Source organism: Camelus bactrianus, chromosome 8 (genome assembly GCF_048773025.1).
Source record: "Camelus bactrianus isolate YW-2024 breed Bactrian camel chromosome 8, ASM4877302v1, whole genome shotgun sequence".
Lineage (NCBI taxonomy): Eukaryota > Metazoa > Chordata > Mammalia > Artiodactyla > Camelidae > Camelus > Camelus bactrianus.
In genome coordinates this window covers 14,531,939-14,558,633 of record NC_133546.1, presented here as the reverse complement: position 1 = coordinate 14,558,633, position 26,695 = coordinate 14,531,939, and the positions used below count along the sequence as shown (strand labels likewise).

The 26,695-nt window shown below is 44.9% G+C and overlaps 2 long non-coding RNA genes across 4 annotated transcripts; one reads left to right on the top strand and one right to left on the bottom strand.

Moving 5' to 3' along the window:
- Positions 1–1,046: 1,046 nt before the first annotated feature.
- Positions 1,047–22,155, top strand: LOC141578463 (uncharacterized). 2 transcript variants are annotated; one of them, XR_012508849.1, is made up of 7 exons: positions 1,047–1,150; positions 1,822–1,999; positions 8,338–8,445; positions 9,100–9,224; positions 10,326–13,108; positions 13,429–13,573; positions 21,994–22,155. It is a non-coding gene; the product is annotated as an uncharacterized LOC141578463 (long non-coding RNA). The 2 variants fall into 2 exon arrangements; XR_012508848.1 differs by having other exon boundaries at positions 13,423–13,573.
- LOC141578464 (uncharacterized) lies at positions 1,847–9,195 on the bottom strand. Of its 2 annotated transcripts, none has more exons than XR_012508850.1 (4): positions 9,022–9,195; positions 7,795–7,971; positions 2,070–2,356; positions 1,847–1,980 (listed from the first exon to the last, which is right to left on the bottom strand). It is a non-coding gene; the product is annotated as an uncharacterized LOC141578464 (long non-coding RNA). The 2 variants fall into 2 exon arrangements; XR_012508851.1 differs by having other exon boundaries at positions 2,070–2,283.
- Positions 22,156–26,695: the final 4,540 nt, after the last annotated feature.

The window sequence follows — 26,695 nt, the reverse complement described above, 5'->3', positions numbered from 1 at the left end:
GGGCGGCCTCAACCTTGATTTGGGTGTAACTGCAGGAGGCAGATAAATGACATTTGAGCTGCAAACTGAAAAAACCTACCTTGACACTTGGTCCTGAAATGTAGGTTACTTTCTCAACACACAAATGTTCTTTCATGAAGGTAAAATTTGCATTTAACATTTTAGTCGGTTCTGCTTGTATGGGAACGTGGAAATATGTTTTTTCTCTAACTTTGCCCAAATAAATGGGTCTGGGTTTATTTAAATGATGACAAGAGCCTTGCCTTTCTAAGTTCTCTGTTCCTCCCACACCCCTCAGCATCTTCGTGGTGCATCGTGAGGGATTTCTTTTCTTGGGATCCAAACACTACAGAACTACCGGGTGACCCTTCTGCCCACTGGCTGAAGCAACAAGCAGGTCTGAGATGGGATGTGGTTGCATGCGTTTAAGGAAGAATGCTTTCTGTTAAAACCTGGTAGAGGAGGCAGGAGTGTTATTGTTTAAATTCACAGACTTTGGAGCCAGACAGACTTTGGTTTGAATTAGTCAGGCCTTCCACTTACCTGCCATATGACCTTGGGCAAGTTACTGAATCTCTCTAAGTCTCAGTTACTTTACCCGCAAAGCGGGGACAGATACACTTACCATGAGTTTGTTGAGAGGAGTCAACCAGTTGTGACAATGGGGAACACATTGCTTGCGTGCAATATACATGGAATATGTGGTAGCTTTATTTAAAGTTACCAGTTAACTATCACTCAGCAGTCATTCCTCTGTGTAAGTTCAGGGGGAGTCAGAGGGAGATGGCAGTGAGAGTTTTCCTAGGGTTTTCCTTTAATCCTTGCGTGAAGGAGACATGGCTGATGGTTGCAGAAGGATTCTTTGATTTGGATTCAGGTGATCTGAGTTCTAGTCTGGCTTAGTCATGAATTATTTGTATACCTTTGAAAAACCTCTTGATCTTTTTGAGTCTCAATGTATTTGGGCTGTTTCTGGCTTCTAGCTTTTATAAGTAAAGCTGCTATGAACTTTCTTACCTTTTAATGTTGGTTCCTATTATAAACTTTCAGATGTATTTCCTGGAAAGCATTTGGACCTTGATGAGTAATAACGGAACATCAAACATTTCAAGTGTAAAGAATGATGATAATTTTGAATGGCATCTTTCTTGTAAGTAAATCACAACATTGTAAGGCAGAGTCTCTGGCATTATCTTTCCCCTTGGCACACAAACAGAATAGTCCACAGCAGTGTTTTTCATATTGCAGACTGGGAACTATCAGTATATAGTAAAGACAAAAATGCTGGGTTTTTTTTTAGGAAATAGAAAATAAAAGGAAAACTCAAATTCTTTAGACTTGGGAAGAGTAAGAAACATATCTTAGGACTTCCATTTCAATGATACATGCCTGTGCTTTCTGGGTTGCAACTGTAAAGGGAAAATTGTCTCAAATTTCAGGATAAAACCTTGAATATGATGGAATTCACAACCTCCTTCTGGGAAGAAATTAGCAGTCCTGATGGAACACTGCTATGGTTTTCTGATGAACTTAATGGGATTAAGATTTGCTCAAGGAAACTGGTTACCTACTTACCCAGTTGACTGTCAGTATCAGTCAAGAGTCTAGTGACCTTTTCCCAAAGATTTATTTTCTCTTAGTAGTTAGTCTAATAGTAACCATCTTCTTTTTCTATAAAATGTTCCCACCACAAATCTTTGAGTGGGCTCCTGGAGGCCTTTCCTTTGCAGCAGGATTGTAAAAACAACTTTGAAATGTGTTCAGAATTAGATTGATGAAAAGTTTCTTTGACAATATGTTATATATGTTTCTGTGAATCAGGATCAAAGAATTCTGAAGGTCATTGATTTAAAGGGGCAGGACCATGGCCAATGGATGGGGCAGGACTCGTGGGACTCAGCAGTTTCCTGGATTCGGACACCGATCTCTGCAGGGGTCAGAAGCAGGGCTGCAGGGGCTTCTCTCATCCTGGGACAACACCTACAAGAGAGGAGACCAGGTGAGGGGCTCGATGGGGGAGCTGTAGCCACGCACAAGGATGAGGCAACAGCTCTCCATCAGGATGTTACCTTTGAGCCAAGTTGCATCTTTGCATGGGTGGGCTGAGTGGCCTCAGACAGAGCTGACTAGTGTGGCCAGTGGGTGGAGGGCGAGACCTGAGGGCAGAGGGCAAGAAGCTGAATTCTGCAACAGCCATGGGGGTCATCATCCGTGGGTCTTGTTTCCTCTTGGGGGTCTTGACTGTGGCAAGCAGCATCTTGTGGCCTCATTCAATGGTAGGATCTACGAAGGCAGAAAGTTTCCTGTCTTGTTCAGTGATGTGTCCTCTAGCATGGAGTAGGTACACAGTAACCACCTGTCAAATAAGTGAATGTGGCCTTTCTGTCACCAAAGGGTCTTGACATGTCTCCCTCTGCCTGGAAGTCCTCTCTGTGCTTCCTCAGGCAGGTCAGGGCCCAGCCCATGGTGGGCTGGTGGTTGACCTCTCTGTTCCTGGGTTCCCACCTTACCTGCTTCTTTCCCAAAGGGGTAGTGGCTGGAGCCTCATAGGTGGGCCCCCAAAATATGTGATTCCCTGGATCCTATTTTCAGGGACTTTGTGGCAGCTGCTAGCTCTTAGTATGACCAGTCAGAGGAGAGAAGAAATTGACAGAGAAAGAAAAATAAAGAATAGATGATTATTGTGCACAAGACAGAAGGTGAAGGAAAAGGAGTGTGTACTGACTGTACCAATGAACAGCGGTTGAAATGCTGGATGAGCAAATTCCTGAAAATGACTGGAAGTATCTGAACATTCTATAAACGGGGTCATTAGGCAATATGTGTTGAATTGACTTCCTGATAAATACATTTTGAAATCATGAATGTCAGGATATAAAATCTAAAATAAACCATGCTGTTGACTCTGCTGGAAGTAATTTGACCTAGATTATAAAAACCAGTTTTCAGAATGGGCTGGTAGTACTTAGTTCCAAAAGTATGTCATCTTCTTTCCTTTTTCCACATAGTTGAATATTTAAAAGCAGATGGATAGTTTTATTTCTTCACTTGCTCATTTCCGTTGTGTTTTACCTTGGGTTCTGCAGAAAGCAGAGGCTAAATAAAAGGCTTGTGTATGAGGATCTTACTGGGGAGTGTGATCCCAGGGAAGGAAGGAAGGTTGTGTTACTGAGTTGCCGGCAGCAGTGGCCACTGGTTCACTGGGACCACCTGAGGAGCCATATGTAATGCATCTCAGGACTGTCCATCAGGGGAAGAAAGGAGAAAGGACTATGCACCCACTGCTGTTCTCTGCAGATCATAGGTTTGTCCTGTAAGGTGTTAACTTATTCATCTTGCAGGTTGGAAATGCGCAGGCACCAAGTCGGTTCCTGAGGCATCCCACCCTATAATGTCAACAAAGAGGTTTTGGTTTGAGTGATGAGAGCCTTGAGGTGTAGGTGAAACTGACTGAGCTGTCCCAGAGCTGGTTCCCCAGTGGAGGCTGAAATAAAATGTAGGTGAGGCTGAGGGAATCCAAAATGGTAAACGAGAGATGTCCGATTCAGATGGGGAAGCAGTGACACCACACAGCATTATTTTGGGGGACAGTATTCTGGTCAGCAAGATAGAGAATGACAATACCTAGACACTGGCTTCAGCCTTGGTTTTGGATTTTTCTCAGTAGGGATCTTAGTAGAGCATGTTCTTCTCAGTTAATCTGCTCAAAGCTAGGAAAAAGGATACAAAGTTCCAGTTGTGTGAAGATTTACCAGCAGGTCTCACTTTTGAATGCCGTCCAATGATGGTGCTTTGCAAGGTATGTATTCTTCCCAAGAGATCCTATCCATACCCTGGGTATCTATACAGTTCCCAACTCTGAAGTTCCATCTCGGCCTCTCTTCTGAACTGAGAGTCCATTAACTTTATTACCTTTTAGAAGATTCCACTATGGATTTCCAGTATAACCTATTCAAGACAGAAATCGACACCAGAATCTTCCCCTCTTCCCTTCTCGGACTTATAAACGGAACCCACAGAGTCAGAAAACTGGGAGGGAGCCATTTCACTCCCCACTTTCCTCCCTGTGTCAGCCAGCTGTGAAATCCTATCAACTCTACCGCCTTCTAAACTTCAAGTCTGTCCTCTCTTTTCTGTTCATTGGGGTAGAATCGTTCAGGGCTTCATGTCCTCCTGCTTGGATTGTAGCCACAGATGGCCTCTTACCTCATCTCCCTGCCTTTGGTCTTCTCGTTTGCCAATCCACTGAGAAGAATTTACTGACTGCCCAGAGACTAGGGGATGACATGAGGAGTCATATGGTCTGGTGATTCTCAACCAACAAAATAATGAAATTGTCTAGGTGGGACCTGAGTTTTTTCTGTCAATTAAGATAATTGCTCTTGCTTGTGCTCTAAGTCCAACAGTAAGTGTGATAGGATTCCTGCTCCTCTTTGCTGCCGTGGTTTATCCACCTGTATCTTCTGGGGGGTGGGCTCTTGGACACTCAGTATTGTTCTTAATCTCCCACAAGGGTTTATGACATGCTGCCGCTGTGACTACATTTATGTATTTGGTGGTTTGAGGTCTGGGGATGATGTTAGACCTACAACACAGAACATTCTTCGCAAATACCACAGGAAGGTGGATGCCAAGAAGGCAGCCACTGTCCATCAGGGACCTTCCTAATTCATAACCCAGCCTTGAGTTCCTGTCTCCCTGGTTAGGGAGGGAAAAAAAGATGGTTTTTGTCAAACTCTGGAGAGGAGGGAAAATTTAGAGTGGATTTTGGAACACATTGTTTGAAAGTTTAAAAACCACTGACCTAGAATAGCCCTGTACTTTATAACATATAACCTATCCCCTAATGTTGTAGTAATGAGGATTTCCCTAGGGCCAGCTCTGTTCAGTCTCACAGGGCACTGTGACTTAAAACATGTGACATATACCCCTCTCAAAATGCAGGAGGCAATGTATATGCATGGACCATTAGTACAAGGTCAAGGAAGCAAGTGCTGAATTGTATGGGGCAGAGATGGAACTGTTAGAGAAGATTTTACAACACCCGGAGGAGCCGATCATGGGGAAAAAAATCTATGAAGGAACCACCCTGTATTTTAGAACTGTAGCTCACAACATATCCAGTGTATTTGTTTGTTTGGTTTTCATAAAGTAGTATGGTGAGAACATATTTGACCTGATTGGAGTTTCACTGAAAGTTCATAAAGCACTTTTTACTGTAATTCTAGTCACTGGCTATTTTTTTCTGTGGTGATGAGACATGGGTACAAAGAGAAAAATTCAGTCATCTGCCTGTCTTTAGCTTACTTTGCAGGATTGAATTTTAAACTGTTCTTTTGAATGTTGGCAGCATGTAGACTGAGACATGGCAAATGATAGCTTCTAATCATACGCTAATGAAAGCTGTAAGGAGATAATCGTGGACATGTTGCCTTCTGTCAGTGTTTACTGCATGACGTTGAGATTAATTTTATTTTAATTAGGATCATTACTGAGGCCTCCATTTTTTTAATGAATGCCAGGCTAAATCCATTATTCATTTCGCAGCTATGAATGGTTCCATTCTTTGCTAACATTTGTATATTCCAGAGGTCAGGTTTTTTTCTTTCTTTACAAAAGAGGAATTTTTCCTTTTGTTTCATGTTTAGGATGTTTAACTTGTTGGTTCTGTCAAAAACTGAACAGAAATAACAAGCATGCTCACTGTTTCTTAGAGTGAATGGACTCATTTGACTTAGGGTAAAACTTTCCAAAATCTAACAAAAATAATTTATTCTTAAGACAAACTTTAGGTAATTCCTTCAGATAGGTCAAACTGAACATATCTACTATGAGCTGAATTGTGTCCCCTAAAATTCATATGTTGAAGCCCTAATCCTCAGTACCTCCAAATATGACTCTCTGGAGATAGAAACTTTAAAGAGGTGAATAAATTAAAATGAGGCCATTAGGCTTAGCTTTTATCCAACCTGACTGGTGTCCTTTTAAGAGGAAGTTTGGATGCACAAAGAGACACCAGGGCTGGGTACAGAAGAAAGGCCATGTGAGAACCAGTGAGAAGGCAGTTGTCTATAAGCCAAGGAGAAAGGCCTCAGGGAAAACCAAACCTACCGACACCTTAATCTTGGACTTCTAGCCTCTGTAACTGTGAGAAAATAAATTTCTATTGCTTAAGCCATCCAATCTTTGGTAATCTCTTATGCAGCCCTTGCAACCTAATACCACATCCAAAGCCAAATTTGTTATTTTTCTGTTCAAAGCCATTCATTCTGCAGCAGAGGCATTTCCTGCGCATTTAATATCCATGTAATTCCCCCTGGAAGAGCTGTCCACCTGCCGTCAGGTGGGGCTGTGCGCTAGCTCTGGTCTGTGGGCATCTACAGCCTTAGCCCTGTCCCAGTGACCAAGGAGGCTATTGTTCCAGAGGGGAGCTCCAGTATGGTGGGGTTTCCATCAGGTCCCTGGGAGACTGAGCAGAACAGAACCTCCCCCCAGCCAATGTAGGGTATGTCCCATGTGAGAAATAATTCATTACTTTATTGGGTCTGGGATTTGGAGGGTTTAATTTGTTTCTTCAGTTTAGCTTTGCTTATCATGACCACACACTCTCCAGCCTCTTAGTTCACCTGGGAGTGTAAACTTAGCACATATTTGGACTCATAACTTCATAATTTCACATCTGACTGATCATTAGTCCTTTCCAGTCTACTTTCACAACGTTGCACAGACCTACCCCCACTTGCCATTCACAGAACTGCCATAGTTCTCTCCCTAAACAAATGATGACAATGACGATGATGATGAAGATAAAACACTGTTCCAGGCACCGTTCTTCTGCTTTATGTATATGTAGTCATTTACTCTTTTAACCTATGAATTACATACTATTATCATGCCCTGTTTCCAATGAAGAAATTGAGGAACAGAGATTTTAAGGAACTTGTTCAAGTTCACATAGCTGGTAAGTGGCAAAGCTAGGATTTGAACCTTAGTAATATGGTTTCCATTGCTTTCAAGTAAATTAATAGCAATGACCCTTCCAGTCCTAGTCCCAGTGTACTCTCTCCATCTCTTCTCCCATCAAGGACAACCATCCACTACTGACCATGTCAACCCTTCACTCTAGTTACAGTGTAGATTGTTTCTGTTCTCCAGATAAATCCTGCATTTGCCAACCTCTGTTTCATTGTTCCAGATCTTTCATTAGTGTTGCTCTATTGCCCATTCTCTTTCCCCCTTGGCTCTGCCTATCAACAACCTGTGCATCCTACAATGCCCCATTCATTTGCCACCTCTTCTGGGAACCCCTCCTTAAATCATCTATATTCAGCACTCCCATAGTCCTTTGCCTGTACTTCCCTGTAGGAACTCATGGGTCACTTATTGGTACGTGTCTATTTCTCTCTCTAAAGAATAGCTCCCTGAGCACTGGGGGCATGTTTTTCTTTGTCTCCAAATCTCTTCTGCAAGCAATGAGCACAGTGCACACACACAACCCTTGGGTTATAAATCTTAATTGCAATTAAGTGAAAGGAAAGTTTCCCTGAATGCTTTGCTACTTAACAAACGATACTAATGTTACCTGTTCTCACACTGGCCACCATGACTTAGGATTCCCAGTCACATTGTGTGAAAGTGACTTTGTTAACATCAAATCGTTTTTCCTTCATTCTTCTATCTGCGCTCGTTTCTCTGAGTTTGATGCTATCCCTTCTCATCTGTGTCATGTTAGCAAACTGCCCCTTTGGTCTTTATAGTAGAACTGAATTTCACTGGATTTCAATTATTTCTTACCTTTGATTTATTGATTAAGAGCAGTCTTTTATCCTGGTGGCACTTTTCAAGCAGGTGGTAATATACGTTCCAATCAGTTGCAAGAGAAGAGAATAGTGTTCCTTCCTCTCTTCTTTCCTGCAGGTCTCCCCTTTGAGCCTTTTCTGCAGCCTTTAGTCCTCATCTCTCAGGGATGGACTGAAGGTTGAAAGGAAAGTGGAGTTCTGTCACTTCTGCCACAAGCATTTCTGGTTCAGATGCAGGATGGATTTGAAACGTGAAAACAATTGGATTTTCTGAGGATTTCAGTTATCATTTTCCCCAAGAATGTATTTGTGTTTGCCATGTTCTTACGTAGACATGCATTTTCCCTGACATGGCCCCCGGGATCTTCCCCTCATGCCATTCATGCTTTTGTCTGGTCCCCTCCCACAGTAAATAGGGGAGCAATCCTGTTTAAACAGTCGGATATAGCAGGAGAGACAGGGTGTGACTTCCAATGCTAAATTATAAAAGACATTGTGGCTTCTACCTTCCACCAATCAACTGGATTCCTTGCCCTAGGGAAAACCAGTTTCTGGGTTGTGAGGACCTGAGCCATGCTGTGGAGAGATCCATATGGCAGAATTCAGACCTCCTGGACGGCCAGCACCAGCCCAACCTGACAGCCACGTGAGTGACCCATCTTGAAGCAGATGCTCTGTCCCCAGTCAAACCTTCAGATGACTGCAGCCCCAACTCTAATTCATGAGAGACTGGATCTGGGTCAGCCCTGCCAAGCTGCTCTGCAAATCCTGACCTCCAGAATCTATGTGAGACATTAAATGTTTATATTTATTTTAAGCCGCTAAGTTTGTCAGCATCATTTGCTGTGCAGCAATAAATAATATACATGGCACAGGAAGTTTCATTTTACTGGTTCTTTGAGAATCCATAGTATTGTGTTTTCAGTTCTAACAGTATTTTCAGCATCATATAGAGTAGAAGTAAAAGTCTGTGGTATAAAGGGAGAATCACCATGGTTTGGTCAAATGCTCCGCGTAGAGAGACTGCATCCGTTTCTTGCTTCAGTGGTGTCTGCACTCCTGGAACTGCCCCAAGACGTGCTCCCCTGTCCTGTTCCACCCCACGCTCCTCTGCTGCCTGCTCTCAGCCCCCTTCACCCCTCTCACCAGTGACTATCACTGCCATCAGGACTCAGAGGCAGCCACCACCCCCCAGGTTGACGTGGACCTCCACGCTCCTTACCTCTGCCAGCATCCCGACGGCTCTGATGGGGATGCCGTGACTTTGTACTTAGTGAAATATTTTCTTCATCAACCCCAGAAGGAGAGCTGGCATGCTGAGACACGGATGCAAGTGCGAAATCACAGAAGAGGCCAAATCTTCTCTTGGCAACTGAAAGAAAGCACTGAAAGCAGTGAAGTCTGCATTTCACTGGGGAAGTGAACGTGAGTCATTCATTACTTCATCAGAACAAACTAGCCCCAGACACAGGCAACCCCATGCCTGAGTGAGCCAGATATTGAATATAGTTCCCTGTGCTATACAGTAGGTCCTTGCTGTTTATCTATTTGGTATATATTTGGTAGTGTGTATCCGCTAATCCTAAGCTCCTAATTTATCCCTTCCTACCCCGTTTCCTCTTTGGTAACCACAAGTTTGTTTTCTATGTGAGTCTGTTTCTGTTTTGTAAATAACTTCAGCTGTGTCATTAAGACAACCACAGCTGGAGTCCAGTCGTGGGCTGCTTCCCTCTGGCTTTGAAAAAGTTGGCCTTGCCGTTCCTCTCTGTTTCAGGAGGGGCCCCTGGCCATGCGGGGCAGTCTGCATCACCTGCATGAGACACTGAACCTTTCGTGCCTCCTCCCTGTCCTTCCTCCCTCTGCCGTCCTCCTTCTCTGCACTCTTATACACTGGCACGATTATACAGCCCATCTTTAGCATTCTAAATAGTGTGTTTAAGGCACTTAGTTATTTAGTGGAAATTCTGTCTTGCTTTATGGGCCATGAGTATGGAAAACTGTGGAAAATTCTTTAAGAATTAATTCTATTACTTGATAAAGATCAAAGCGAAGCGAATATATATTAAGTATATACACGTTTCCTGTAAAATGTTTAAGAACACAAGCCATCTCCAACTTAAATATTTGCCCTGGATCCAAACAATTTAGGGAGAAATGAATGTTAAAATCTACATGGTTAATGTATTCAGTGTTTGAAACCATACTGGGTAATTTAGGCAAGAAAATATACTTCATCTACTTTGATTAAACCTGCAAGACACCATAGCTGCCAAATTTTCAATTGGCTCCATATCACGTGGATAGACTTTTGGAAAGATGTTCTCAAAAGTTCCTGGAGAAGGATACACACAGCACCCGTCACTACCCACCTCAGATCACTGAGGCTTTTAATGCACTGATGCTCATGCTGTGAACAGGCTGGACTTGGCTAAGTGCCCTTTGACAGTGGCCTTTGGTGGTCTGAGGCAACTCTGGTAACTTACCTGAGCCCCAGGGCCTAACGGAGGATGATTCTGGTCCTTTCAGGCCTCCTTGGAAGCTCAGGTCTTCCCTGAGGATTACGGTCAACTCCAGGTCTGCCTGTCGGGGCAGGGTCAGCTGTCCACCCCTCCAGCTCCTGCCTCCTCTTCCTCCCTTGCTCAGAGCTGGCCCACTCAGACAGCTCCAGGTAACACAGCACATTCTGGGATGGGCTGGTGTCCGACTGCCTTTTTCTATTCATGGTGTCAACCAGGTGCTTTACAAAGTTGTCCCCCACCCTGCCCCACCCATACCCAACAAGAGCTATTGTGTTACTTAAACTTCCTGGGAACGTGGAATTCATCAAACAGAAACCCACAATGAGAGGTATGAACAACTTCCCCAAGTGTTTGCTCCCCTGAGTGCTGCCAGGGAAGGAAAGCACTTCGTGCTTCTTGCTCTTGGAGAGACACTGGGCTGCCCAGCTGGCTGACTCTAAGTCACAATCACGAGACATGTTTAGAACTGTCTGCAAGGGCACACTGTTCTCCAGGAGAGCTATCCATCAACTAGGACCACAGCCTCATTGTGACCAGTGCTCTGATGAGGCCTGGACACCAGGGGCCAACCTGGTGAGCTGTGCTGTGGGTGGGCTCATCTCACTGTCTCCCTCCTCTGGGCCTCTCTCCTCTGGCGCATCCTTTCCAAGTTTCCCCATCCTCTCCTCTCACCAGCTCTGTGCCACCGGCCACACCCTTCTCACCACTGGTCCCCAACCACCCGGGGCCAGCTGGCTTCACTCAAGGCCAGTCTCCCTGGCTTGTTCAGACACCCCAGGCTTCAACTCCTCACCTTCTGCTCCAGGCTTGTAACCTGGTAAGGTCCTCCCCGCTCATGCCCCTGTCAGAGACCACAGCACCTTCCAAACCTTTTCTGCATTTGAGGGAGCAGACACACATCCTATGATGCTCTGTGTGCACATGGGTAACATTCACACCTTTCTGTGACCCAGGAGTGACTGTTGGAGAAGAAAGTGCAGCCTTAAGGAGGGGACACTGTCACAGGCAGGCTTCGGGGAGGGGCTGTGTAGGTCCTGTGGAAGTAACCCTCCAATGAGACAAAGTTGGTAAACTGCAGCTCACGACTGAATAGGACTTATCTTTTGTTTTGCTTGCACAGTTTTCTTAAATTTTTATTCAGTGGACAATATTTTAAAAATAGGAAATTTCACATGAAAAAATCTATTTTTGGTTTCTAGCTGAATTTAATATACACACGGTCTGCTATGCTCCCTTCCTGGGGCCCTGAGGGCTGCCGGCTGGGTAAGTTCTTGCTGGCAGGGACGAGGTGCTGCCAGGGTCGGCTTTGCTGGCAGGTAACTGGTGCCTGGGGAGAATTTGTGTTACGAGTCCAAACTCGTTCTGCTCGCTTCACGACAAGGCAATAAATCGGGATACGAGGTGTTGGGGCAAGGAATAGCAATTTTATTTGGAAAGCCAGCACACCAAGAAGATGGCAGACTAATGTCTTGGAGAACCATCTTACTCAAGTCAGAATTCAGGCTCTTTTTATACTAAAAAGTGGAGGGAGTGTGGTTGGTTGTTGTAAACTCCTTGGTGTTTGAATTCTTTGTTCTTGTAGCTGTCCACGTGGGTCAGGTCATGGTGCCCCTGTAAAATCTCTAACAAAACAAATGTTATTTTCTATTCTGCAACTTGTTATCTTTATATAAGGACAAAAGTGTTAATATCCTTAAAGGTCAACGCCTTGAGGATAGGCTTTCCTGTATATTTCAGGCTAAAGGCAACATTCCTCTACAAAAGGTGCAGAGCCAGCAAGACCAAGCCTAGAAAACAGGGCACAGGATTAAAGCCAAAGAAACAGATCTAATACGGAGTCAGATTTGTTCTTTTCTGTTACATTTGGAGGAAGTTGGGCAGGGAGGGTACAGCGCAAGTGGTAGAGCGCATGCTTAGCATACACAAGACCCTGGGTTCAATCCCCAGTCCCTCCTCTAAAAAAAAACAAGTAAACCTAATTACCTGCCCCCCCCCCACCAAAAAGCTGAACAAATTAAAAAAAAAAGAAAGAATGGAGGAAGTTGGAGTCAGGATTCTCTGCTCAGAACCTGCATGCCTAGAATTAAGAGGTGACAAATGGCTTTGCACCTGAATTAAACATGGTTTCACAATGGAACTGATGTCAACGCTTCTAACCGACTCAGAGGCTGTATTGCCTAGGAAGTTCCTAGGCTGGGTGGAGCTCAAGGCTGGCCTCGGGGGCACGTGACATGTGCAGGGTCCGTGCTAGGCTGGGCCTCAGACGTGGTTTAATACTCCGCTAATGTTGTCTTGAAGTGAATGATAAGTTTTGAACAAGGATCCCAGTTTCATTTGCACTAAGCCCCCTCCCCGAATTATGTAGCCAGACCTGACAGAGTTTACCCAAAGCAGGACCCCCACCTGACCAAGAAGATATTTTTGAAATGAGTTGCTTTAAAGAGACTTGAAATGTTGATGGATGCCCTGTAGCTCTGGTGTTCTGAGCAGAGAGTAATTTTGTGTAATACTGTGCTGATCAGTGAAATTAGAGCATCCACTTGTTTGAAGATAGTGCTTCCAGGAGAGTGTGGGAATAACTGAACACACTGTTAAGTGATCAGAAGGCTACTGCTGTCTCAAGGAGGGTGAAGGTAACATCTTTTCTGCTTTAAGAAATTTTGCAGTATTTTGCAGAAACCAACCTAGAACATACAGGTTTTCCTCTGTTGGAAGGATGGACCAGAGCCAGCTAGGACCACATGTGGAGCAATGGTGGTGGGAAGCAGCAATGCCTCAGAGCCTTCATGTGTAAGTAAATGCTTTGGAACCCTCTGGGAAGTATTCTGCTCAGGGTTGCTACTTTCCTTCCAAAGGAGTGCAGCATAAATGTCAGGCTTCCTCAGCGCTAACTCAACCAAATGTTTTCAAAATTTAAACCCCCCAAATGGAATATTTCTGCAAGTGTGTTATCTAAGAGTCTCGTGCTAAATATCAGAATTTATATATAGTGTTTATAGTAATTATGAAGTGAATTGGGAGGTTGTTATGGGTTGAACTGTGTCCTCTCCAAAACGTGTGTTGAACTCCTAACCCCCAGTGCCTCAGAATGTGATCTTGTTTAGAAATAGGGGTGTGATGGATGTAATTAGTTAACATGAGACCCCACTGGAGTTGGAAGGACCCTTAATCCAATGTGACTGATGTCCTTATAAGAAGAGGAGAGACCACAGACTCACGACACCATGTGATGTGAAGCACTCCAGCTACTGGACGGTGAGTGTCAAGGTTAGGTGCCCCCTCTCCCCTCAGCAGTGGGGGAGGCAGGAAGGCTTCTTCCCTGCAGATCTCAGAGGGCTGTAGCTCTGCGGCTCTTGATTTTGGACTTTCCTCTGGAACTGTGAGAGAATACACTTCTGTTGTCTCAAGCCTCCCGGTTTGTGGTATTTTGTTACAGCAGCCTGAGGAATCCAACCTAGAATATATAGGTTTTCCTCAGATGTATATATTTTTTCTTTTTGGGTAAATCTAGTCCTTTCTAGATGTCTAGATTTAGAATAAAAAAAAGAGGCATTCTATATTTTTTGATATCTGTATCTCATTTTAAGCTCCCCAAATTTTGGCATCATGAGTAAACTTCAGTTTTTTTTTTTTTTAATTGAAGTATAGTCAGTTTACAGTGTTGTGTCAATTTCTGGTGTTCAGTATAATGTTTTAGTCATACATATACCTACATATATTCCTTTTCATGATCTCTTTCATTATAAGTTACTACAAGATATTGAACATAGCTCCCTGTGCTCTACAGAAGAAACTTGTTTATCTGTTGTTGACTTTTCATGATTAAAATGGCAGCCCTACTCTTGTTTATGTTAATAGCTATCTTATCTCCTTGGAACTCATCATCTTCTAACATGCTTTTTATTTTACTTATTTGCTATATCTATTTTTTTTTTCTGTCTCCTCCCACTAATAGATAAGCTCCACAAAGGCAAGATCAGTGTTTTGTTCACTGATGTGCCCCAAGCACCTAGAAGAGCTCTTGGCGATAATAGGTGCTCAGTTAACATTTGTTGAAGGAATGTATGAATTAAAAAGGAATGCACCACTTTTCTGAACTTGATCAGCTTGGAAAGCTAACTTTTTATTTTTATGCTTTTTTGTGACTTGGTGGGAGTTCCCCCTCCCCCAGCCCAGTCCCAAACTCATATCACTGGGGTCTCTGACTCGCGGCTCTTTAAAGTGGGCGAAACACCTCTGTGGCCTCTGGTCAGTTTTGCTCCATGGCCCCTGATCCCTGGAAGTACTTCTTCAGCTGCTTTATGCTGAGATTCCCAAACCCTCCCCAAGGGCCCTCCAGTCAGGGAGGGGCCAGCCTTTGCCTCAGCTCTCTCTCCGCTGCCCCTGGTTCTCACTGATGCTGACTTTCGGTTCACAGAAACACATGCTTTCTGGACAGACTCTGGGCTAGTGACTGATCCCCGCGCAGCCCTCTCCTCCTGCTCTGCTGACCCAGCAGCTGGCCAGCCAGGCTCAGTTAAGTTCCTAGGCCTGACTCAGGCACTAGCCCACCGTGTCCCCAACACCCCCCCTCAGCTCTGAAGTTAGGGGCCAAGCGCCGTCACCTGTCCTCTTGGGGGTGGGTGAGGGGGTCTCTCAGCAGCAGCGCTCCCCTCCAACCCCTTGCTATTAATACCCTTAACGGGAGAGAGGGGTTGGAGAGTTACATGACCCCTCCCCCACAATCCTACTTGTTACACGGTGGTTGCACCCCTTTCTTTGGCAGTTGGTATCTGTTGTCATTTGGGGTCTCCGTGAAACATGATTGAATCCTGTGACAAGGGCTCACTCTGTGCCAGGCCCGGTTCATCACTGTCATAAGGGTGTGATCTCAAGCCCTGCTCCCAGCACCTCCACCAGAGAGGGGCTGTCCTTGCACCTGTCTTACTGAGGCTATGGAAATTGAATGTCTCGCCCAGATCAACCAGCTACTTCCTAAGGGACAAAGCTCAGATTCAAATCCAGGTCTTTCAGACTCCAGGGCTTAATATGGATTACTGCAATGGTTCAGATTTTTGTCAGTTTTTATTTGTCTGGAAAAGCCCTAAAAACCGAACTTGAAAATATTAACTGAAAGTCTTCATGCAGCCTACAGCATCAGAATGGTACATTGTTACTGAAAGTGGAAAATAAGGATCAGGGTTTGTCCAGAATCAGACAACTTGTTGTATAGCAAAGATGCTAAGGGCTCATCAAAACCTGTGTTCTCATTTCCTTCCCAGAAAGTTCTCAGCTCAACACCTTTTCCCAGGTCCTCACATCTTTTGAGTTTCTGGACCCAATTCCAGCATGTGTCGAGGAGCTTCCCACACAACAGCAAGCAATTCAACTCAATTCTGACAGTGTCTACCTGGAGGCAGCATCAGATTTCACAAGTTAAGCGTTCGGTCCTACAAGATTGCCCCACCTCAATCCTGAATCTGATGCCAATCACAGGTCCATAGTGTTACCTGTGCTTCTGACCGACTGGCTGTAAATCAGAGGTTCCCACAACCCCTCTTTGGGTTTAATTAATTTGCTAGAGTGGCTTACAGAGCTCAGAGAAACATTTTACTTACCAGAGCACTGTTTATTATAAAAGGATAGACCTCCGGACCAGCCAGAAGGAAGAGTTGCACAGAGCATGGTGGAGGGGCAGAGCTCCTGTGCCCTCTCCAGGCCTACCACCCTCTCAGCACCGCCCCGTCCTCACCAGCCTGGAAGCTTTCGGAACTTAGTTCTTTGGGGTTTTTATGGAGGCTTCATTACATGAGCACGATTGGTTAAATCATTGGGCGCAAGTGATTGATTCAACCTCCAGCCCCTTTCCCCTTCCTGGACCTTGGGGGTGGGACTGAAAATTCTAACCTTTTAATAACAGGGTTGACTGTACTGGCAACCAGCCCCCATCCTTAGGTGCTTTCCAGAAGTCAACTTACTAACCTAACGAAAGACACCTTAATCACTCTCAACACTTGAAACAAAGTTCCAACGGTTTCAGGAGCTATGAACTAGGAACTGTGGATGAAGCCAAATATAAATGAGAAATGTAACTCTGGTCACCTGAATGATTTATTTCTCATAAATCACAACATCACAGCTTGCAATTAGGAGTGGCCCACATGACCGAGTCTTACCTGTTGGAATATGATGTGTACCGTTTCCTGGCCTGGCTTGATTCCAAACCTAGGGCTACATTGAAAGTCATGAGTTGAGCATGGAAGAGCTCTCATGGGTCTGGGTATATTTTAAGTGACTGCATGGAGGAGGCTGCCAGGGAGGAGGGCTGTTCATCCATCCAGGATTAATATGTCAGCACAGATTGAACATCTGTAGTGGTGGGGCTGGTACACATTTTGGGGCTTGGCCATAGCAGTTAGCTGTTCTAATGAACACACGCTGTGTTACTGATACACAAGCAGGTGCATAAGCAGAGCGTGTAGCTCAGGGGCCAGATGGAAATGAGTGCTGCATGAATCCATGTGTGATATTTATTTCCCAGAAACATAATGTATGGATTAAAGTTTTTCTGAATAGTTTCAAGATAACGTTTAATGCCAGTAAAAGCTCTGCTAACTAGCTAGAGCCTGGGAGGTATCCTGGGGATGGTGTAGGGAGTCCATAAAGAAACATGACCCACATATTATCTTGGCCACATCAAGCAAATGATCCCCATTAGCAAAAATCCCTCATTCTCATTCTGATTTCTCACGTGTATTCAGAAAATTTACTAAAATCACCAGGAGGTTTGGCAAAAGGAAGGCATCAGTCTTGATCCTGCAAACAGAATCATTGCTGCTGGCCTCCTGCTTGTCTGTTTAAAATGTAATTTCGGTTGTGGCCATTCCATTCATGTCCAGGGGAAATGTGACATCTGGGAAGATAGCTACTTAAGCAAACAGACAATTTGGCTTTTAAAATAGGCTAAAGGAATTTATTTGCAAACACTGACTTTCCCCCTTAGGAAGACAAGCCACTGGCACTAGGTCCTTCCTAGTTAATGCCCCATGATTCACACCTTGGATATAGGGTGTTATATCTGAAAGGATTCTCCATACCTACCTGCCTTGAGGGAGAGAGAGCTGAGTAAGTGACAGCTTGCCAAGTCTGAACATCAGCTTTACAGAGGAGGCTGTGCAGTGTCAGAAGCTTGGATTTGGAGGAATGTGAGTGGGCGGTGATCTCAAAGAGACTCCGTGTGATGGCTAAACTGGGTACTCACATGTAGTGGATACTTCATAAACCTTTGCTGAAGGAATGACTCCTCACGAGAGGCTGCATGATGTAGGGGGCTACACTGGCTGGCTCTGCCCCTTACTAGCTGTGTGACTTGGGCAGGTTACTTAACCTCTCTGTGTTCGCATTGCCTCATTTGCAAAATGATGGGTTTTTGTGAGGATTAAACAGTTAGTAGATGTAACAGAAGCAACGGTGACAGTAGCTGGCATTTAGTAGGGTTACATGTGCCATGTGTTGCTGTTGTTATTACAGTAGCAGTATTAATATTCTTGAATGCTGACTTTCAGAATGTTGAAATGGTTCTGCGTCTCTCTCTTAATAAGCTGAGGAAAAGAGTATAGAGGAGTTACAGCTTATCAAGATGATATTTCTTATGTCCAAATAGCATTTGGTATTTAAATACCTTTATTTTTTTTTTAAATTAACATATGCAGTCGTGTACTTGTTCACTGAATTTGCTGCTTGCCAAATCCCGAGCTAGGTACTAGGGAAATCAAGCTTACACAGTGAGCCAAATCCTCCTTTGTTTTTCTTCTGAAATCTTATAATCTAAATCCTGTTGGTTAAAAACCATTTTTTCCAGCCTCACACATTTTCTGAAACCACATTTATTTGTTTATTTATGTACTTACTTACCTACTTACTTACTTACTTATTTGAAGTATAGTCAGTTTACAGTGTTGTGTCAATTTCTGGTATACAGCATAATGTTTCAGTCATACATACACATACATATATTCACACATCAACCTTATATCTTAAATATTCAAACTTTTATAAGCTGGTCCTGTCTCGCAAGACCCTTCTGCAACATTCTTTGGCTTCCTAACCAAGTTTCCACTGATGAAATCAACCGATATTCAGTGTGTTTGTTTAAGAATTCATATTCCACCTTTTTAAGAGATTAGATATATTTGAAAAAGGTTCTGAGTGTGTTATTTGTAGTTATTTCCTTTTTTCCCCCCATAAAGTGGAAAACCAGAAAATGTTTCAACAGAGTAGGACAGCGGGTGATCGTGGGAGCCGCTGACTATAATGTGGGTACCGAGGCTCTGAGCCCTGAGCTGGCATTAGGGCTGTCACTCCCTCTTCTGGGTTCACGGCAGAGAACACTAGTGTCCAAAGGCATTCTTCTTTGTAGAGCCTGGACACCGCCTCACAGCCCAACTCCAAGCAGAGCACTAAGTGGCCCCCGGGAAGCAACATGAGCCACAATATGAGATGAAACTTACTTTCCACCCCAAGTCTGCAGGAGACTGTGGTTAGCAGCCCAGCACACGCTTACCTTGAAAGGCTCTGCAGTAGTTCCTCGGGCTGGGGCGACAAAGTACTACAAATTGGTGGCTTAAAACACCAGAAATGTATTCTCTCCCAGTTCTGGAAGCTCAGAGTCCGACAGTCAAGGTGTAGTCAGGCCATCATGCTCTCTCTGAAGGTTCTGGGTGCCTCTGGCTTCTGGTGGTTCCTGGCGATCCTTGGTGTTCTCTGGCTTGTAGATGCAATCCTGCGATCTTGCCCGTGTCCTCACACGGCAGGCATCTCTTGCTCTCTTCACACTGTCTTCCTCTGTGTTGTCTGTGTCCCTGTGTCTCTTCCCCTCAGTAGGGCACCAGTCATGTTGGATTAGGGGCACACCCTACTTCAGGATGATTTTTATCCTAGCTACTTGCATCTGTAATGACCTTATTTCCAGTACAGTCACATTCAAGGTTCCAAGAAGGAAGCGAATTTGGGGGGTGGGGACGCTACTCAAGCTAGGACAGGTTCTGTGCCTTCTGTCATGATCACACAGCCAGTTTATCCCCGTCAGGAGTTACTGCCTTGGTCTTGGAGGCTGGCAGTAGGCAGAGAGGGGTGGGGCATGTGATGGGGGAAGGATGCAAGAGGCTCTGTCCGCCCGGCAAAAGGTAGTGATGGCAGACAGGGCACTTGGCATATGCACTGGCGTCGGGGGGTGGGGGGACCTGGAAATCAGGAAGAGGGACACTTATCACCCACTCACAGCTTGGCTCACAGCCTGGAACCAGCCCGCAACTGCATTCTAGGATTAGCAAGTGCAGATGGTGCAGCAAACCCCCCGTGTGTGGGGTCTGGCTTGTTCCTTGCCCAGCCTGACTGATTTTACGGGACAAAATAGGGGATACAGCACAGTTGGTAAATTCGATTCTTACCCTGTTTCCCAGAAAGTCTTCACATTTCTTGGTTCACTAGAACCATGAATTTACTAGAAGTTTTATTTTCTAAAAATATGGCTGCAGTCACAATCACAGTCCTGCAATATCTCCAGTGACAGATTTGAAAGGACCTTGAGGCTTATCTTCATTCATTATGCTCAACAGCATTTCTGGGCTTTTTGGTATGGAACTTCTTTCTAAGGGTTCAGCTAGCCAAAGGGCATCTGTGGAATTTTTAATAATTTCCTCTCTGTGGGCTGGGCATTTGGGGCAGAGGAGGTTAATGCCACTTACTACTTATTCTGCAGCTTACAGCTTTGCTGTTTACACTGGGGACGTTATGCGCACTTACTGCTCTCTTCTTTTTCTGGGCTGTAGCATTATTGCTATACCCTGACATACAGTGTTATAATTTGGCCTGGTTTTCAAACATAATGTATGCAACATAGTGCAGTCGATTTTTCTGTTATCTTAAATATGAAAGCTGGGAAGAAATGCCATTCTCTACTTTTCCAACATATTATGTTGTCTAGGATCAACACAATTCTCTACCCAAGGTTCTTTTATTTTCTTCCTAGTTAGATAATTAGATTTCTTGGTGATATGATAGATTTACTTATTTATACAATTATGTAACTATTTCTGATCCTTTTATGAGTCCATAATTGAGATGTTTTTATCTGTCCCTAAAGATCCACTCTTTTTATATTTCAAAACAGTTGCCAAATTACTTCACCAGTTTCTGGCTGTGACTAAATAGTCTTTTCTATAGAAATCGACGTATTTGATTAAGTGCTTATGGGGGAGTTGATGATGATGGTTCTGAGGTTTCCGTGAAGCAAAGCCGGAGAGAGTAGTTAAGGGCAGGAAAGAACAGGAAGCTGAGAAAACAGGGCAGTGTCTGGGGAGTCTAGTTGTCATACGTAAGATTCTCCCCAGATGGTCTTGGGGGGGGGTGGTCCTCCACCCTAACTGTACAGTGGACTCTCCCCGGAACTTTAAACAGCACCAGCGCCCAGGCCTGACCCCCAGAGATTTTGACTTCATTGATGGAGGTGGGACTATTTGCATCCCACGTGTAAGGGAACAGGGAACTGGGAGCTGCACATCTCGCAGGTGCCACGTATAACTGCCAGTCGATTTCAGAATGTCTCAGTTCTCAGCGCAGAGAAGTGGAAAGGAAAAACTGGCTTCCTCACTTAAAAACCACACTTGGCTACTCCAAACTTGGAACTGGGCCAGAAATCTCTGTGAGGAGTGACCTCTTGGTCCTCTGAGGCTGCCTGTCCCCTGAGGCTCCCTCACAATGACCCCAGGCTCAACCACCGCAAGCTCGAGCCAAAGCAAAGGGGATGCTCTGTGTCTATACCCCGTGGCTCTGCCCTAAGCTCACAGCCCTGCCCGCGGGCCCCTGCACAGAACTGAGAGGAGGCTGGAGCTTTCAAGCAAGACCGCACTACTGACCAAGTGAGCTGATAAAAAATAGGATCACGGCTCCATTAGCCACAAAACCTCAGAGCAGAAGCAGGGGTCACTTTGCTGCTCGCACTTGGTTTCTTTATCTTTGAAGTGAGCATAATCACCAACCTTGCAGATAGATTGTCATGCAGAGTTGTGGGAAAACTTAATGAGACAGCATTTATAATAAAGTGCCTAATGCAGGGAGGAGGGCATAGCTTAGTGGTAGAGCATGTGCTTTGCATGCACAAGGTCCTGGGCTCAATCCCCAGGACCTCCAATAAAAAAGTAAATAAACCAAATTACCTCCCCCCTCCCAAAAAACAACCCTAAAAAAATTTTTTTAAAAAGGTGTCTAACGCATAATAGATACAAGCGATGGAGAGTTTTTGGTATTTTAAGACCCAAACTGTTATAAACTTGGGCCATGTGCTCTGCGTAAGACTAACTCATGATTTGCTGACCTGGCTGTGGGCCCACTTCCCCGTGGGCACGGTTAAGTCTAAACATCTCCTCACAGTCTTATTATAAGGCTAAGGAAACATCGCTTCTCCCACCTCCTTGTGCAGCGCCTAAAGAGTTTGCCTTCTAGAAAGGCCTTCCAGTTGTCCAGATAATTGACAGTGGGAACACCAGGCCCTTCATGGACACCCAGCCCTCTTTCCACTGGGATGGAGCCCATTGTAACACAGTGCAACATACAGTACAACACAACACAATGCAGTGATCCCAACAGTCCTGAGAGACAGGCAGGACCAGGGATGCTGATTTCATCTTTTCTTTTAGATGGAGGCACCGGGGATTGAACCTAGGACCTTGTGCATGCTAAGCATGCACCCTACCACTGAGCTACACCCACCTCCGAGATGCCGATTTCTAAAGGAAGGATTCTAACACCATCCCCCTCAGCACACGGTGTGCGAAGTGTGGAGGCCACGCAGCCTCATCAGAAGGTGAGCCTCTTTCTGGGTCACTAGGATGGGCTCTATTTTTATCAACGATTTCCAGAAGCAGAAATTAAAACCAGCTCCTCATTCTCTCAAGCTGGAGGGCAATGCCCAGCTATTATTGCTATTACCACAGCGATTAGGGTTGATAAGCCAATCCTAATTACAAAATGGGACCTTTATCACAGAGCTTTTCAGAGGGTGGTTCCTGAGCTGGTGCCAGTTGGTGAACTGTTTTGTTTTTGGGCAAAGGCAAGACAGGTTTGGAGCATGAGAGCAGATGTTTAGAAAGTCTTAGAGACATTGGACCAAGGGTACAGACTGGTACAGAACAGCACCTGGAGCAGGTTAACTGTTGCCAGACTTGCTTGGTGAGTCGAAGGTGTCACAGCGGCAGATTAGTTGTGCCTGTAGGACCACGCCTCGGTCAGTCCAAGGTGACCTGACCCTTCACCACAGATGGCCTGGGGCGGCGGCCTTGGGAATCATTCCTCCTTTTGTAGATAGGAAAACAGCTACTCGCTGATGGCAGAGGCAGGTAAGAATAGAGCTGGAATTACGATTTGATTTTACACCTGATTCCTCAGCCACTGTCTCCTAACAGCCTCAAACCACTAAGGTGCTGAAAAGCTGAAACTAAATACTAGAAGAAAAGGTGGTTAGAGCTCCAGCTGGTGTGTAGGACCTTGGGAGAATGGAGTGACAGTTATTTCCTTTGTTTACTATGGAAACCCAGGAGTGTCTCTGTAGCGGGGAGAAGTGTGACTTCCTATGATTTAAAAGAACAACCACCACCAGACTGAGCCTATCCTGAGGAGAGACGAGAGAGACCTGCAAGTCTGTATATTTGTATTAGAGAGTCAAGAAAACAAATGTAAAGCCAGAAGTGGAGATAGTTTTACTCATGTCCTATTTTGGGGCACCTACCACGTGGTAAGCACTGTTCCTGGTCCTGAGAAACAAACCCCAATTAGCCTTGCCCTTGTCTTCAGGAGTTTGGAGTTTACAATCTAGTGGGAGGGACAGATGACTCAACAGACTCTTGTCAACAGTGAGACACTGGGTGCTACTGGTGCTCTCATGCGGTTTTAGGAAGCGGAGAAAGTGAACAATGGAATCCCTGCCCTCATGAAATTTACTTTCCAGTGGGAGAGCGAGGCGGTTAACAAATCACTTTTCAAGTCATAAGAATGAGGAGGAGAAAGAAAGAGATCGAGGGGATAGAGGGTGCAGAGAGAAGACCTACCCAAGGAGGTGACATTGGAGCAGAGACCTGATTCCAGAAAGGCTTGATGGGGGATGTGACAGATGGTGGCCAACGGGCAAACAGGAGAATAGTCTCCTAGCTGAGACCGAGGAAATCACAGAGAGCTTAGTCAGGGAGGCGAGACCAGGAGCTGATCCTGGAGGGGCGTGGTGGTGGTGGTGTTGGGCCAGTGGTCATCCTGGGACCATGGGAGCTGGGAAGGGAGGTTGGAGGCACAGGCAAAGGTAGACGGGGAACGTTCATATTTGGGAACAACACATTCAGTAAGGTATTGGGCAGAGGGAGGCGTGTATGCGCATGGGGGTGGAATGGGGAGTGTTGGAACAGATGCTGAAGCAGAAAGCAAGGGCCAGAGCAAGAAAGGCCTTGTGTACAACGCAATGTTGTCTGGACTTTAGCCTGGAGGGAATGGGGAGCGTGGGGGTAATTTTAAGCATATGATATAGATTACATTGCTTTTGGAAATCTCTCTGTGGGAGCAATACAGAGAATGAGGTAAGGCGGGTGTGATGATAAACTAGGACAGCACGGGAGAAATGCAAGGAGCATGGAGACCAGAGGAGGAGGCAGGTCTGAGATCCAGACAAACATGGAAACTTTAGGATTTGCTTATTGATTGGGCACGGTGGATAAGAGAAAGAGGTAGATGGTTCTCAAGTGTTTAGATTGAACAAAGAAGTGAATAGTGCTAAACAGTCCTGGCAAAAGGAAGCTAGGAAGTGAAGCAGGTCCAGCTTGGGAAGATGGTGATTTCCCTTTGAATCGGTTAATTTGAGGTGACTTCGAGGCAACTGGGTAGAGGTGCCAACTGAGAAAGCAGTGGGTATAGGTGTTTACCTCCATTTATTGGGACTTGACAATGGGAACGCTAACTGGATTGTGTTTTATAGTGATTGGAGCAGGTTCTCTATGGAGATGTTTTACCACTGTTCTTTTCACATCCCTGAAGTCAGGGTGTGCCTGTGGCCATAATTTCTCTGGGACGTTGTTGAAACTGTGGTGAGTCAGTCCTCTCTGTGGTGTTTACAATCCTTGCACACATAACCGCAGGCACTGTTCTAGGTTCTTTTTCCCCAGTAACTCCTTTTCCCTCAGAAAAACCTGTGAGACAGACCTGTGCTACTGATCATTTTATAGATGGAGGAATGGAGGGACAGAGAAGTTAAGTAACTTCCCAAGGTCACACAGTACCTAAGTGGCAGAGGCCAGATTGAATCTAGGCACTTGGGTCTGGGGTTTGTGCTGGTAACCACTGCCATACACTTGTCTTGAGACTGGAGGCTCTACCAATATTGCCCTAATAGCCTTCTATTTTTACCCTCTAGGCACTCCACCATTTCCCAAGAGAGCGTGGAGGTCCAGCAAAGGCCCATCTTAATGTTCAGAATATTCTTCTTCTTTGCTGTCTTGTGGCACTTCTAGAAGGATCACATGCATGCTCTGTGTCAGTTATTTTGGGTCAAAATTGTTGACCAAACACTTCACTTAATTGTGATAGAAGAGAGTGTCAGGGAAATAAGTCACCAGCCTGGAGTATGCCATTAAGACTGAGGAGAGCCAGGACTGGCACTTGTAGGCATAGTTCAGGCCAACAGCAGCGCCTCTCAAATTCTGGGTTGAAACCCTTTAGTGGCTTGGGATATTGTGAGTGGCATTCTTTAAAAATAATGAAACAGAACAGAACTGAACAGGACATGTCAGAGTGTATTACATGTGATATGGGTAAGTTATGTGTGTGGATATATATTTAGGTCATGCCAAAAATGTATTTCTTATTGTGGCTTGTGGTAAAAAATGTTTGAAAAAACTGGACTAGAGCAGCCTTTACTGTGCTGACCATCTATGGCTGAAACAATATTCGCTGTACCGTTTTGCTCTCTGATGAACGTCTATAAGTGTCTGTTGTGTACTTTAACTATCAATGTATTTGCATAGTGCATGGGCACTGAATGTGGTGTACCTGTGCATCTGAAGCTTGGACCAGCAATCTGCTTGAGGTTGTGATTTGGGGAGTCTGTGGCAGGTAGAAGGTAGGGTGTCAAAGCAAAAGCTTCAGCAGGAGACAGAATCACCTGGGGCGAGTGTATGGATGAGCAAAGAGGAGCTGAGGGTAGAACCCTGGAGAACCACTCAGCTCAGAGGCGGGAATGTAGGAAAAGGAGTTCACCAGAATCACTGCGATGGAATAGAGAGAGGTGGGAGCAAAACCGGGGGTGTGTTGGCAAGGAGAGGTTCAAGATTGTCAAATGGGGCAGGAGGTCAAGTCAGGTAAGAGCTGAAAAGCACACATCGAGTTGAGCAACACGGAGTTCGCTGATGACCTTGGTCGGCTGCACTGCAGAGGGCTGAGCAGGAGCAGGGAAGACAGGGGCATGGGGAATAGATAGCTCTTACAAAACACTGGAAGTGAAAGGGGGAGGGCAAGAGGCCATCGGCTAGACAGGGTGTTACAGAAACGTGAATCCCGTCGACACTTGGAGGGTTAGAGAACTCAGGTTTTATTACACCGGCGGCGCAGAGGAGTTAATACTCCAAGCTCTGGACCCCGTCTGTAGGTTTTCACAGGCTTTTATAGGGTTTTAAGTTTCAATTAAATTCGTGCCATATGCAAATGAGGTATTAGAAGTGGACCAATCAAGAGTGAGCTTTTGGGAACCAGTGGAATTTTAGGGGTAAGTTTCGTTTTCCTAGAAGCAGGCTGTTTCACAGAAGCGCAGAAGCAGGAAGGCAGTGGCCCTGCCTGGGAGGTCTTGCTGGTCCCTTTGTGGGCTTTGCCCCCTTCAAAGGGATAACTGGCTTTACAGAGACAAACTATTCCACAGGCTGGAGGAAGGTGTAGGGATACTAAGTCTTTGTTGAAAGAGATGAGATGAAGCTGTAGATTTCTCCTCCTGCTTTTCATCATCTCTAAACAGTCAGGTAAGAATATTTGAGACAAAATTCTAGAATTGCAACAAAGGCTGCTATTGGCTCTAATTATTTATGCAAGCAATGGCTAAGTTTATTTTGGAATTATGATTCCAAATTGTAGTGCATGATAAAATCAAAGGCCCAGAATTAGGAAGGGAAAAAAGGGGGATGAAACAGTAGCCCAAAGAAAACAGCACTGATAATGCTGTTGACAATACTGCCACTCTCACTCCGTAAAGAACAATGAAATAATGGTGTGAAACAATTTTCAGAATACAGATATTCTGAAAACTGAAAATGCTGTGAGTAACTGATAGAATCCTAAAGAACAGATGACTTTTTTTTTTCTGCTTTCATAATGAAA